Here is a 14,609-nt window from a genome sequence, read left to right as displayed (position 1 = left end):
GCATGAACAATTCATTCAGCTGCCACTGTGGGCCACGTCACGTGTTTCTCTGTAGACCAGTGCAGTGAATTGAATGAGACATGGGGTTTACTGCTCAGACTCCTAATTTAAAAATAGAAGAAAAGGCCTGGGCTCCTGCTGGCCTCCCACTCTCACCCAGCAGGGCGGTGATTAGCTGTGCTTTCTCTGAGCCATTCCTTCTTAATATCTTTACTGGACATTTTCCATATCCGTGTCTGGAGCCTTGTTATGAGATAATGCTTGCACGGGATATTTGAGTTATTGCAAGGTCTGCAGTTGTATAAGTTCAGGGCTGTGCAGGGCACATGGTATGATTTTAGCTGTAAAAGGCATCTAGTGACCTGATAGACCAGAAGCTTATATCAGTGTGAGTTTGGTGATATTCTGTTCATGCTTTGGGACCTCTGACGATACAAGATGCCTGTGTTCTCTTGGTATTTGCTGATGCCATCAAGGAAAAAAAGGTGGTAACTGGTCCATCCCAACCTTGGGCTGAGAAGCAGATGCGTAGGTACAGGAAGTCTATCCTTTCCCGGGAATGCTGATTCAAAAATCAGTTGTCTGCACAAAACTAGAATATGGTGATCACTTCCTATTTTAGTATAAATTTGGTTGTCAGGAATAAAAGAAGATAAAAAGCCTTTGTGAGGGAATGAAGCTATATGACTTTGGACATGTTGCTCAGTATCTCTGTGGCCCAGTTTTCTTACCTGTAAATCAGGTTTAATAATAATTCATACCCCATGAGATTCCTGTTAGGATAAGTGAGTTATTATCTATATTGTCTGCACATAGAAAGTGTCATGTAACGGTTCAATAAGCAAATGAATGAGTACATGAACAAAGGAACCACTGGGCCTCCTCCCCATTCCAGCTATAGAAGATCAAAACCTCCATCTCCACCCTAATCACTCAATTCTTCTCACCCTCTATGTTGATCCTATGCTAATAAGGGCCTCTAAATTTCCTAATCATGACTTGAGTATGTAGAGATCTACCAGGCATTCTATTCACCACCCCCCACATCTATCTTTACTTAAGACCAAGTCCACCAGATACTGTCCTACAGGTTCAAACTTAGTCTATTGAAACACTTCTTTTCCTAATAGGTAGGCATTCAGATAACCCTAATTTCAGAGCAAACTACAGAACTAGAATAAAATTGGTAATCAGTAAGTCATGATTGAATGAATGAAAGCATGCACTGATCTCGAGTTTCAATTCTCATGATTGGGAGTATGCTTTACTGTGGAGTCTAAATGCCCACCTTATACAACTTCATGATTGTATAAATGTAAACACTGTATATACAACTTGATGTATGTATGTACCAACCATCACCCCACCACTTCCCACCATCACTGTCCACCCACCCCTACCCCAGGTTTTATGTGTTTCATGCACTTGAGGATTTATCCACAGCCATTCTTCAGCAAAGTGGGGCCAAAAGAATAAGACTTCACGCTCTACCTCACCAACTTTTGTGATCTTACCTAAAAAGCTATCCTTAATGTTTTTACATTACCTGAAGGTGGAGTGGTAACTAAGGGAAGACATTATCATTAACATTTCTTTAAAGAGTAGCTGTAAACAATTCTGTAGTTTGTTTCAAGGGTCCTCTTCCTCTAGAAAGCTAAATAAATCACTTCTTCCTTTGTAGTCAACCTAATACCATGATAACATTTTAATTTCCTATTGGAAGTCAGATTGTAACTTATTCAAAGTTGTATCCACAGCACCTAACACAGTGCTTCATACTCAAATAGTTGTTATAATTGGATAACAAGAGAAAATCACCTAACACATTTTCAAAATTTTATATTTCTCTTCAGGTTTGATTTGCCAGAACAAATCAACCAGGGGTACCTTGACCCCTATGTTAAAATCACTGTATTCATTTTGATCACCGTGGCAGTATATTAATTTAAGAACCCTACTTACTGTCTAGGCCCACATTAAAAACAAAGTCTCTTTTATTAGAAGACCAGCAGAGGACGGGTTTTCAATGAGAAATACTTAGGTTCCCACCCTAACTTTACTATTCATTAGCTCTGTAAACTTGAAGAAGTTATTTTATCCTTCTGTTTTTTGCATTCTTTGTCTTTAACATGGAGATAAAGGTGACAATTCTGGCATGGGTTTAAGAGAAGATGAAAGTAAACAATAGATTCAGAAAATGATACTGGAACAACTGGTCATCCCCATAAAAAAAAAAAAAGAAGAAGAGTCTAGACACACACATTATACTCATCACAAAAATTAACCAAAATGGATCACAGACCTAAATTTAAAGTGCAAAACTATAAAATTCATAGGTGATAATAAAGTAGAAATCACAGATGGCTTTGGGTATGACAATGACTTTTTAGATATGATACCAAAGGCGTGATCCATTCAAGAAATAATTGACAAGCTGGACTTCACTACATCTAAAAACTTCTGCTCTGTGGGGTGCCTGGGTGGCTCAGTCACTTAAGCATCCAACTCCTGATTTCAGCTCAGGTCATAACTTCACGGTCCATGGGATCAAGCCCCGTGTTGGGCTCCATGCTGACAGCACAGAGCCTACATGGGATTCTCTCTCTCCCTTTCTCACTGTCCCTCCTTGCTTGCACATGCATGTTCTCTCTCTCTCTCTTCTCTCTCTCTCTCTCTCTTTCTCTCTCTCTCTCTCTCTCTCAAAATAGATAACACATTTTTAAAAATGTCTACTCTGTGAAAGACAGTGTTACGAGAATGAGCAGATAAGCCAGGCTGGGAGAACTTATTTGTAGAAGATATACCTGATAAAGGACTGTTATCCAGAATATACAAAGAACTCTTAAAACATAGTTAAAAACAAGCAAACAACTATAGTAAAAAATGGGTTCTAAAGACCTGAACAGACGCCTCATCAAAGAAAATATACAGATGGAAAATAAGCATATGAAAAGATGCTCTACATCATATGTTATTAGGGAAATGCAAATTAAAACAATGAGATACAGGTACATACTTATTAGGATGGCCAAAATCCAGAACACTGACAATGCCAAATGCTGCCAAGGACGTCGAGCCACAGGAACTCATTCATTGCTGGTGGAATGCAAAACAGTATAGTTATTTTGGAAGGCAGTTTGGTGATTTTTTTTAAATGAGACATACTCTTGCCATACAATCCAGTAACCACACTCTGCTCTATTTACCCAAAGAAACTTAAACAATGTCCACACAAAAACCTATGCATGAATATTACAGCATCTTTATTCATAATTGCCAAAACATGGCCATAACCAAGATATACTTCAGTAGGTGAATGAATAAACTATGGTACATCAAACGATGGAATATTATTTGTCACTAAAAAGAAATGAGCCATCAAGCCATGAAAAGACACGGGGGAAGCTTAAATGCATATTCCTAAATAAAAGACCAATCTGAAAGGCTACATACAACATGATTTCAACTTTATGACATCGTGGAAGGGGCAAAACTATGGAGACAGTCAAGGTCAGTGATTGCCAGGAGTTAGGGAAGAAGGATGAACAGACAGAGCACAGAGGCTTTTTAGGGCAGTGGAACTATTCTGTTTAATACCACAATGGTGGATACTTGTCATTATACACTGGTTGAAACCCACAGAATGTGTAAGAATAAACCCTAATGTAAACCCAATTGGATTTTGGGTGATAATGATGAGTCAATGAAGGCTCACTGATTGTAACAAATGTTGCCACTGCAGTGTGGGGTGGGGAGGGGAGGGGATGTGGACAGAGAGCAGGGCGGGTTGTGCATTTTTGAGGATAGGGGGTATACAGGAACTCTATTTTCTGCTCAGTTATGCTGCGAATCTAAAACTACTATGAACATAAAATAAAAAGAAAATTAAAAAGAAAAACAGGCAACAGAGGTAAAATAGCCTGAGACCGTGTCAGAGACATGGTAGAGAATTACTAGTAGCTGCTGGCATTTTATTTATTAATAATAGTACTATCCTACAAAAGTCTCAAAATCATTAAGTACTTTCTAAAATAAGTACTGGGCACTGCAAAGACTTGAAAAATTTTTAACACCAACATACCCACACATCACTCATTTCTGCCTTGATAATGCAACACTGGTACCATGCAACTGAATCCTAATATTACATATCGGGCACCGAGATTTAATAGGCATGCAAAAACCCCTGACAGAATTAATAATTATGATCAAAAAACCATGAACAACCGATTTTAATGATCAGATAAGGAACTTATTTCCAGCCACCCACTGTGAGAAACTAATCTTCCTCCACATCCTAATCTACTGACACACACAGCCTAGGCTGAAATAAGCTCTTAATAATGAATAATCTAGCTATGAATATAATTCTGCTGAGCAGAAAATGGGGGATTAGAGAACATTTCAGAAAGAATTAGTTTTTTCTTTCCCGCACTTCCCCACTCTTTCAGTTAATTCTCTTTAAATACTGTTTTGATTGTTGCCTGCCACCTTAAGGATATAAGAAGACGTGCACACAAGTGTGAAAGAGTATTCAGTGCTGCCCCCCAAAAGAACATGCACATGGGAGGGGTGTTCGAGTAGGAACAAAAGCACACAGGACTGGCGCATATCTATATTAACAATTCTTAAAGAAAACCATCTGTTAATACCGATTCATCTATTCTGGAGTCTTAGGGTAAAGTGGTAAATATGGACCATGCATTCATTCATAATTTATACAAATGAAACTGTGTGCACACAAACACACACACACATACACACAGCACATTTAGGCTCAGCAATAAACACGCTAATAATCAAAGAGTAAAAGCATAGCTTTTTTGGTGTTAAGGGATGTCTCAGCTCAAACTTTGAGACAAATCTGGGAAATTATGGCTGTAGACCCATAATGAAGCTCAGGAGTTAAATGACTTGCTACTAAAGAAGAAAAGAAGGGACAAGAAGGAAAGAAGGATGGGAAAAAGAAAAGAACAGCATAAAGTAATTCATTAATTTGCTCATTAATTAAATATTATTGAGCACACACTATGTGTCAGGCACTGTGTTAGTAGCTAGAGAAACAAATGGAATAGGCTCTACCTTCAAGAAGCTCAAAATCTCATGGGAATGAGAGCCAAACAGTGAAGGAATTTGTCCCAGCCAAACTCAAAGGAAGTTCCCACATCTCTCTCTCTGATTCTTTAACCTCCTGGTTCCTACTCCAGCACTGATGATGGTCTGAAAAATGAGAAGAACTCTGACTGGGGGTTTGGAAAGACCTGGGTATAAAATCTTCTCTGTAGGGGCGCATGGGGGGCCCAGTCGGTTAACCGTCCAACTCTCCACTTAGGCTCAGGTCATGATCTCACAGTACATGGTTCATGCCCCATGTTGGCTCTGCACTGACAGTGTGGAGCCTGCTTAGGGGCCGTTCTCCCCCTCTCTGCCCCTCCCCCGCTCATGTGCACTCTCTCTCTCTAAAAAACAAAAAAAACAAAAAAAACAAAAAAAAACAAAAAAAACCAAAAAACAAAACAAAACAAAACTCTTCTCTCCATCCTTACTGTCTGATGTTGACCAAGTCTTTTAACTTGTCTGAGCTGTAGTGTCAGCTTTTGTAAATGGCAATAATAAATCTACTTAGCAGCACTGTCCTAAGGATTAATACCAGTCAGGAACAAGCTTGCTGGTCTTCACTGCCCTCACTTGCATGTACCCCGCCTCTGCAACCACAGCTTCACAAGCAGTGCCCTGGTACCCACCACACGACCAGGAAGGGGATCCTGGATCTCAGAGCCAGGCCCAACACCAAACCTTCTCAAGGAGAGTATCAGGATCAACCTGTCAGGGCTTGAACTCTGTTTACCGCAATCCTTCCCAGAAGCACAAGCCCCTAAGAGCATCTATTATCACCTGCCTCTCTTCACCTTTACTTCCCTATACTTTCCCTAACTCGGTTCAACCTTCCCCATCTCCCCCGCATACCCACTGTGCCCTCTGGGATAGTCCATCTATGATCAACACATATCCCCACATCCAGTGGCTATTCTCTGTTCCCTTCATCTCCTGATCTGACTTGGCTGCCCCCATAAAAGCTGCTTCCCTAGCATCCTTCTCAGTTTTTTCTCTCATCCCCCTAGTTCTTCAGGGTTAGAAGAGAGGGTTTATGCCCTCACCTTCCCCTCTGCTGCTTCCAGACCACATGCCTGGCTTTCTCTCCATCCTGCAAGATCCTCTCCTCCTTTCAGACATCCCATCCACTTATCTCACTCTCCTCTACCTCACTCTTGCTGCAGTTGTCTGATCACCTCCCTCAGTCATCGAACCTTTCTCTCTCCTCACACTTTACTCTTTTCACAAACAATTTCAGTGACTTCAACACTGGTCTCTCAATTGCTGCATTTCCTTGTCTACAATGAGCCCTCCCTCCACCCATGTGGCTGCCCCATCTCACAGTCAGACCCGGCCTTTCATTACCAGAAACTGCACCGTCTCTCCCATCTTTATTCAGACACACCTCTTACTGGCCCTGACATCCTATCCTCTTCAGCCCACTTGCCCAAACACCCACGTTGCAGGATTCCTCAGTCTTACTGATCTGGGTACGCTCTCATACCAACTAGCTTACTCCTGCTTTGCCTTTCCTCCTAATTACTCTATTGTAAGGACCTGCATCCTCTACTCATCCCCTGCCTTCAGTCATATTTCCAGACAAAATCCTAAACTTGCATGAAGAACCCTACTATCCAGAACCACTATCCCTACATCTGAGCAGAATGTCCTGTGTTGGAGAAAAGTATACATCTGGACAGACGGGTATCACCATCCAGAAGGTAAATTCTATTCTCCGATAAGTTCACTTTCCCGTTCTGTGAGATGTCTACCTTTTGTCACCATCACTGCTCTGCACGAACACCTCCCAGCTGAACCTCCTGCCTCCCTATTGCTCCTTTCCAGTCCTTTCTTACAGTTCACCAGAGTGACCCTTCAAAAATATAAACCAAATGAAACCATTCTCTCATTTAAAACCTTTTAATAACTTCCCATTATACTTGGAATAAATCCCAAACTCACTGCTCATAAGTCCCATCTATCTCTTTTCCTCATAACCCACCAAAATCTCTCATCCATCTCCCATTATACTATCTGTCTTTCAGTTCCTCAGACACACCATGTTCTTCCCTGCACCAGGCCTGAACTCATATTATTCCATCTGCCTGGGAAGCTCCTCCTGGGGTTTTTCCAGAGCTATATCCTCCCCACTGTTCAAGTCTAGCTCGCAGATCATCTTCTTAGACCTTCTCAGGCCAGTCCTCTCTGATGTTGTACCTCCCTCCTCTTTATTTCCCAACCCAGCACACTTGATTCCTTCATAGACCTTACCTCAATTAATCCAGCATAATTTATTTCTATGTTAACATGGTTATTTTCAGTCTCCCTCCCCTCTCCATAAGCTCCATAATGGCAGAGCCATATGGTGGTCTCGTCATTATTGGCAGATAATACTTACTCAACACATATTTAAAGAATGGCTGAATGAAAGAATGCCAAATGAGTGACAAGAGTGCTTCAAAGAGAGAATGAGTCAATTTCACAAATTTACTAATGTGATTGTGAAAAATAAAGTTTGTTCCTGTCTTAAAATTTTTTTTAAGAGTAGACAGTATATAAATACGCACACACTGCTTCTTAAACATTTCCACTGAAGTAGCCAAAGAGGAGTAATAAATATGTATACCTGGGAGGTCAGGACCATAAACAGCTAGACTTTATCCTCTCCATGTTCATCCTTCAAATGATGTTTTCAAATTATCCATATTTGAAGTTGATGATTCAGAAAAAGGGAACATGGCGTACTATAGTTAAGAATTCTCTCCTGAACAATGCAGTAAACCTCATTTGGAAAAGCACAAACACATAGAGCACATGCTCATACCTCTTTTTTATTGAATTTAGCCCATTTTCCTCTGAATCGGTGTCTAATGTATAATAGATACCCTGTCTATATTCTCCTTTTAGGAATTTCAGCTCAACCTCAGCCCCTGCCTGAATGGCTGTGATCTTGCTCTAGCTACACAGAAGTGGTCGGGACACAGAACTCTGGCATAGAAAGAACCAATATGGAAACTGGAATAAGTCAATTAGATCCACTATCTTTTAAGAAACTCAGATGTAGGGGCTCCTGGGTGGCTCAGCTGGTTAAGTGTCCAACTTCAGCTTAGGTCATGATCTCATGGTTCATGGGTTCGAGCCCCACATCAGTCTCTGTGCTGACAGCTCAGAGCCTGGAGCCTGCTTCAGATTCTGGTCTCCCTTCCCCATCTAGGGTCCCCCTCTGACCCTCCCCTGCTCACACTCTTTCTCTCTCTCTCTCTCAAAAATGAATAAACATTTAAAAAAATATTAAAAATAAATAAATAAACTCAGATGCTGTTGGATACATAGCTCTGAGAAGTCACAGAGGATCAAGGCTGACCCTGTGCTATGGAAATTCATGGCCACCTCTACAACAGTTATGTGGTGAGTAGAAGAGCAGGAAGAGCCAGCCTTCTGAGAAGCAGGAAAGGAACAGGTGCATAAAAAGAAAGCACCCATAGACAAAGAGGCCTGTGAGAGAAGGTGGAACTTCTCAAGTTGGAACTTGTAAGTTAATCTCCAATGATCCCAGCTGTCCTTTATTCCCAAATTCCGTTTCTTCTGCATTTCCCAATTTTGTTTCCGTGACACTATTTATTGTTACTTTTCAAGAAGCCTTCTTTTAAATTTAACTCATCTGATTTCCTCTTCTTGATATTAAAAAAAAAATCCCTGATTGGGCTTCTAACAACCCTACCAATTTTTAAAGTTGAAAAACTTGGAGGGGGCTTTCTTTGTGAAAAATTTGTATTTAAAAAACTTATTTTGTGGCAATGTACACATAGTCTAGCCCTTTGAAAATAAATGCTTCTCTACTCCTGCTGGGAGCCACTAGGACCCGGGGTCCATGGCCAAGTCATACATACCATATCCCAAAATGTGTGGATTAGGGAGTGTAATGGATTGAATATTTATGTCACCCAAAATTCATATACTGAAATCCTAACCCCCAATGTGATGATATTCGGGGTGGGACCTTTGGGAAGTATTTAGGTCATGAGGATGGAGACCTCATTGAGTCTCCTATAGGAGACCAGAGAGCTAATATCACTCTTCCCAACAAGTAAAGATACAATGAGAAGTCCGCAGTCTGTAGGTTGGAAGAGGGCTCTCATTTGAACCCAACCATGCTGGCATCCTGTTATCACACTACCACACTCCACGCTTTAAGCAATACATTTCTGGGGTTTTGTTTGTTTGTTTTGTTTTTTTGTAAGCCACCCAGTCTACACTACTTTGTTATAGCAGCGCTAATAGACTAGGACAGGGAGGAACCAATTGTGGCAAAGTAGACTAGCTTTTGGTCCAACTTCCCGGATACCCGGCATGGCCTTCCAGGCCATCCCTAGAAGAATAGAAAGGTTGGATTCAACTTAGACGTCGCTACAGGCAAGAAGCACCACCTAAGTACCACCTAAGAAAAGCACACACTTGTGATATTGGCATGAATGAATTGTGAAATTTAAAAAAAGGGGCGCCTGGTGGCTCAGTCAGTTGAGTGTCATGGCTCAGGTCATGATCTCATAGTCTGTGAGTTCCAGCCCCGCATCAGGCTCTGAGCTGACAGCTCAGAGCCTGGAGCCTGCTTCAGATTCTGTGTCTCCCTCTCTCTCTGACCCTCCCCCCTCTGCTCTGTCTCTCTCTCTCTCTGTCAAAAATAAATAAACGTTCAAAAAAAATTTTTTTAAACTTTCTAAATGATCAATTTTTTAATTGTCATGGTGTTAGAAAATGTGATATTTTTATTTTCTCTTTGTAGAATTATTATAAAATTTTGTCATACAAAGAAGTGATAAAAATATGCCAAAATATATGTGAAAAAATGTTTTTCAGAGAGGTACTAGACAAATACATATTATCAATAATAATGAGATTATATATTTTTGAATTTCATGATGCTGATGACATGTAAGCTTTGAAATTCTTAAAATGTTAGCTGTGATTTCCTTTCTCTTTTTAAATGTTCATTTTTGCACCTAATTTTATATTCCTAATTTGGCATTATTTTTCTTAAAGATGATTTCCAAAGCTGCTTAGGGTCTAGACCCCACAACACCTGAATTCACCCATGTCCACATGTTAGATATTAGAACACGGAGGTTCAGGAGCTAAATTGGTGCCAGGATTCAAACTGAGGAAGTTTGGATCCACTATATTATGTATTATATTACTCTTTTGATCTGGCATAAAACGTAACTTCAACTACAATTACTGTTGTACATTTTGAATGATCTTAAAGTTTTTGCACACCTGTTTCCCTAACCAGAATCTGAACCCCTTGGGTCAGGGACTGCCGAACATTTTTATTTACATCTCCAGCAAAGACTTTAATTACCTGCATTAAAAAGCTCACTAACAGTTTGATCAAAGGATGAATGCATAAGTGAATGAATGAACAAACCTTTTTTATTTCCATTTTTTAGGTGATGCACTGATTCAGAGGAAAGCAAACAGTAACTGGAGACAGCCATGTGAAAGAGACACTTAGGTCTTGAAGCTTTGACTCCCACTCCTTAGGTGGAGGGCCCCTGAGGAGACAACACATTAATGCAGAAGCTTCCTGTATGCGTCACAACATTTGTAAATAAGCCAGTGCATAATGCCTCTCCTGTGAAGATAGGCAACTTTTTTGGAAATAAAAAATTTCCTTATGTATAGAAAAAACTGAGAACGACTATTTGGCAATAAAATCCAACACTTGTTCCTATCATGTTGAACTGTGGGGTCAGAATGAAATACAGTAGTTCTAGAGCCCAGGGAAAGGGGTTGACACAAAGGGTCAATAACGAACCACAGGGTCAGTAGAACAGACAGACTGGGACCAGGGACTAGAAGCCGGCTCCTCAGAGAGAAGAGGAAATCAGAATAAAACTGTGAGGAACATAGGCACAGTGGCAGCCAGTGGACAAAATGGACAAAATTGAGCTAATACCTAGACATATGGTTTTCAATGGTTAAATCTGCTGTCAGAGGCGCCTGGGTGGTGCAGTCTGTTAAGCGTCCGACTTCAGCCAGGTCACGATCTCGCGGTCCGTGAGTTCGAGCCCCGCGTCAGGCTCTGGGCTGATGGCTCAGAGCCTGGAGCCTGTTTCCGATTCTGTGTCTCCCTCTCTCTCTGCCCCTCCCCCGTTCATGCTCTGTCTCTCTCTGTCCCCCCCGCCCCAAAAAAAAAAATCTGCTGTCATATTTTGTATAGCACTGTTGTCCATGCCTGACTCCTCCAAGCCCTATTTCTTAGCAGCCTTTGCTATCACCAGAAATACTTGGGATGTGGACAAGGGCACCAATGGAACCACTCTCTTTCCAAATGGCCCTGATTCTCCAGGACCATTCTTTCAAACTCACAGGAAGGCACATGAGACCAGGAGCTTGAATCAGCCAAACACAGGGCAGGAGAACTGAGCTGAGCAGCACAGCGAGGAGAGGAAACCAGCTTTCTGGCATTCAGTGCCAAGTCTATCTTCCTGTATCAACTAGTGTTAAAGTCAATCAGCATGGAAAACTGTCAGCCCAGCGTGACATTTCAGCTTTATTCCCTAACGCTTTTTTTGCACTTATGTGGGGAAAATAGATAGCAATATGGTTAACTTGTGGTTCTTTCTGATTTGGAGTTTGAGGGATTTTCCAAGTAATGAAAAAGCCTGGCCACCCGGGACAAAAGATATTCACTCAGTGAGCAGAAAATGTATTGTTTGAAGAAAAATGAATTGAGGGCTCTCTGAGAAAGGACCTACTATTGAAGACAATTTCTCTCCTAGAACTATGCAAAGCCCGGAGGATAAAGCCTCAGAGTCGCTCAAGGTCTGGAGGCCCTGGGAGACAGAGGCATGGCCATTTGAGGATTATGTGAACATAATTCCTATGCCTGTGAAGTCTCCTCTAACCTCCAGGCCTACTCTGAGTGTTATGGGCTGAATTCTGTCCCCCACAGAAAAGATATGCTGAAGTTCTAACCCCTACGCCTCTGAATATGACCTTATTTAGAAAGAGGATCATTGCAGATAATTAGTTAAGATAAGGTCATACTGGATATGGGCCCCAATCCAATATGATGGGTGTCCTTATAAGAAAAGGCTCTGGGAAGACAAGGTGAATGCCATGTGACAACCAAGGCAGGGACTGGAGTTACACAGCTGGTAGCCAAAGAACACCAAAGACTATGAGGAAGCTACCAGAAACTAGGAAGAGGCAAGGAATGATTTCCCTATGGATTCCAAAGGGAGTATGGCCCTACCAATGTGTTAATTTTAAAGTCCAGTCTCCAGAACTGTGAGATAATAAATTTCTATTGTTTTAAGTCACTCATTTATGGCACTTTATTCGGGCAGCCCTACAAAACTGATACATTGGGGTAAGATAAGGTGAACCTGAATCAGGTGAAAAAATTAGGGAGTTGTCCAACAGGAGGAATGCTAGATACTCACTCTAGATTGGAATGAAGGGGAGAAGTATCATATATGTGTTTGTGTGAGTATATATGTATGTGTATAATATGTGTTTGTGTGTAATTTTAAGAAGCCAGACACACCAGAGAAAGTCCAAAGTATTTTTCTACCAATAAAAATTGTCTGTATAAATACACCATATGGTGATCATCAGTTTCAAAGAATTAGAAGTTATAAAGTTTAAAGAACAATGGAATTTCCCCATTGGCAGTATTTTTAAAGTCATTTCAAGGCAATTTAGTACCTTAGAATCATGAACCTGAAAAAGCGTGATCACATAGTATCTTGTCCATGGGCTAACATACCAGTAACTAAGGAATACTAGTAATTATGGCTTTAGATTTAATAGGCCCAGGATCAAATCCTCACTAAATCAATAACTTATATAACTGATTTGTAGCAACTTGTAAAATTCCTCTATCAGTTACTCATAGTCAAAATAATAATGTACAAACAACTATCATTTATTCTTGCTCATGTGTCTGAGGGTTACCAAAGTGTTGGCTGATGTAGACCAGATTGGATGAGGTTCAGCTTTGAGCTGCAGGTGGGAATCACATCTCCATGTGGCTCTCATCTTCTGTGGACCAGCAGACTAGCAGGCACATGTTGTTCTTGTGGGAATGGCAGAAGGGCACACATGCCAGGCCTCCTTTTGGCATTGGCTCATAAATAGCATGTGAATGAGTCATGCTGCTCACATCCTTGAGCCACAGCAAATCAAATGGCCAAGGCCAACATCATTGGCCAGGGAAATGTACACTATCTCTAATTGAAGAAAGACTGCACAATTTGACTTATGACACTCCCTGAATGTATTTCCTTACCTGACAAATGGAGATAATATTGGTACTGTTGGATTATTAGTCTCCATTAAACAATCAGAAGATTTCACATGAAAACATGGATTTTCTAATTAAATTTTTAAAAAATCTCCAGGGGCGACTGGGTGGCTCAGTCGGTTAAGCATCTGACTTCAGCTCAGGTCATGATCCCACAGTTCATGGGTTCAAGGGCTTCGGGCACTGTGCTGACAGCTCAGAGCCTGGAGCCTGCTTGGGATTCTCCCTCTCTCTCTTTCTCTCTCTCTCTGTCTCTCTCTCTCTCTCTCTCCCCTCCCCACCTCTCAAAAATAAAATAAGTATGAAAAAAATTAAAAAAATAAAAAACTCCAGAATACTGGGTCCACAGTTCAACCTGGCAATAATTGGCTATACATTAAGTGGGTTTTGCCCAATCTTGGAAGACTATGGCAAATTCCCCATCTGGTCCAATTCATACACCCAAGCTGCCTATTCAACACCTGTAAGCCTCTGAGCCTGTGAACCCTGCTGCACACCATCCTGGAAGTGATGGAGGCGGGGCTATGTGAAAGCCCCTCCTAGCATGTTTCCCTAAAGAACCTCGTAACTGAAGTTAACACAGTGAGGCCAGAGCAAAGGACAGAAACAAAACAGTTCAGGAGTGACTTCTCTATGGACATCCTCCAACTGGGCTCCCAACTTACACATTTGGAAGGATATTTTATAAGTCCTTTGATCCAATAAGTCTTTAGTGTCCAATTATCAAAATTCCATTAATAATTTCAAAGTGCCGAGTTTCTCAGGAATCTGGAAGTAAATACTGTGCACCATGGCATTCTCTTCCCAAACTGCATTTCTGGTGTTGTGACCCAAAAGGCAGGTACAAGCTGAAGATTGAAACCCTGGTAGCCAAACTTAATTGAGTATTAGAAAAATTAACACACAAAAGGATATTTACCACTCCATCCCTACCGAATCTCTTAGGATGCTATATGGAAAATCTGACTTATTTTTTCCTGGTGATTTTATTGAGCAGGTAATTTTAATAACTACAGATGAGGGTCATCCCAGGGAATACTGTAATTGCAGAAAAGGACTCAGAGAAACAAAGGCTTCTCATCTCTGCTGCGAACATCATGGCCAGGCGTTGCTTAGTCTGCCTTATAGTAGAGGTCACCTATCAAATTTTTGATCTTGAAGCAAGTAGATAGACAGAATTTGCATAGGACTTTGGGTCAAATGT

General features: G+C 41.0%; 1 long non-coding RNA gene across 1 annotated transcript in view; it reads right to left on the bottom strand.

Moving 5' to 3' along the window:
* Positions 1-2,631: 2,631 nt before the first annotated feature.
* Positions 2,632-14,609, bottom strand: part of LOC123380575 — a 231,228-nt gene continuing 219,250 nt past the window's right edge. The window contains exon 3 of the long non-coding RNA XR_006586536.1: positions 2,632-3,096. This is a non-coding gene — a long non-coding RNA (uncharacterized LOC123380575). The remainder of the gene's footprint in view (positions 3,097-14,609) is intronic.

Source organism: Felis catus, chromosome D1, assembly GCF_018350175.1.
Source record: "Felis catus isolate Fca126 chromosome D1, F.catus_Fca126_mat1.0, whole genome shotgun sequence".
In the NCBI taxonomy this organism is placed as follows: domain Eukaryota; kingdom Metazoa; phylum Chordata; class Mammalia; order Carnivora; family Felidae; genus Felis; species Felis catus.
The sequence above is the reverse complement of the archived record's forward strand: the minus strand, read 5'-3'. Positions and strand labels throughout refer to the sequence as shown.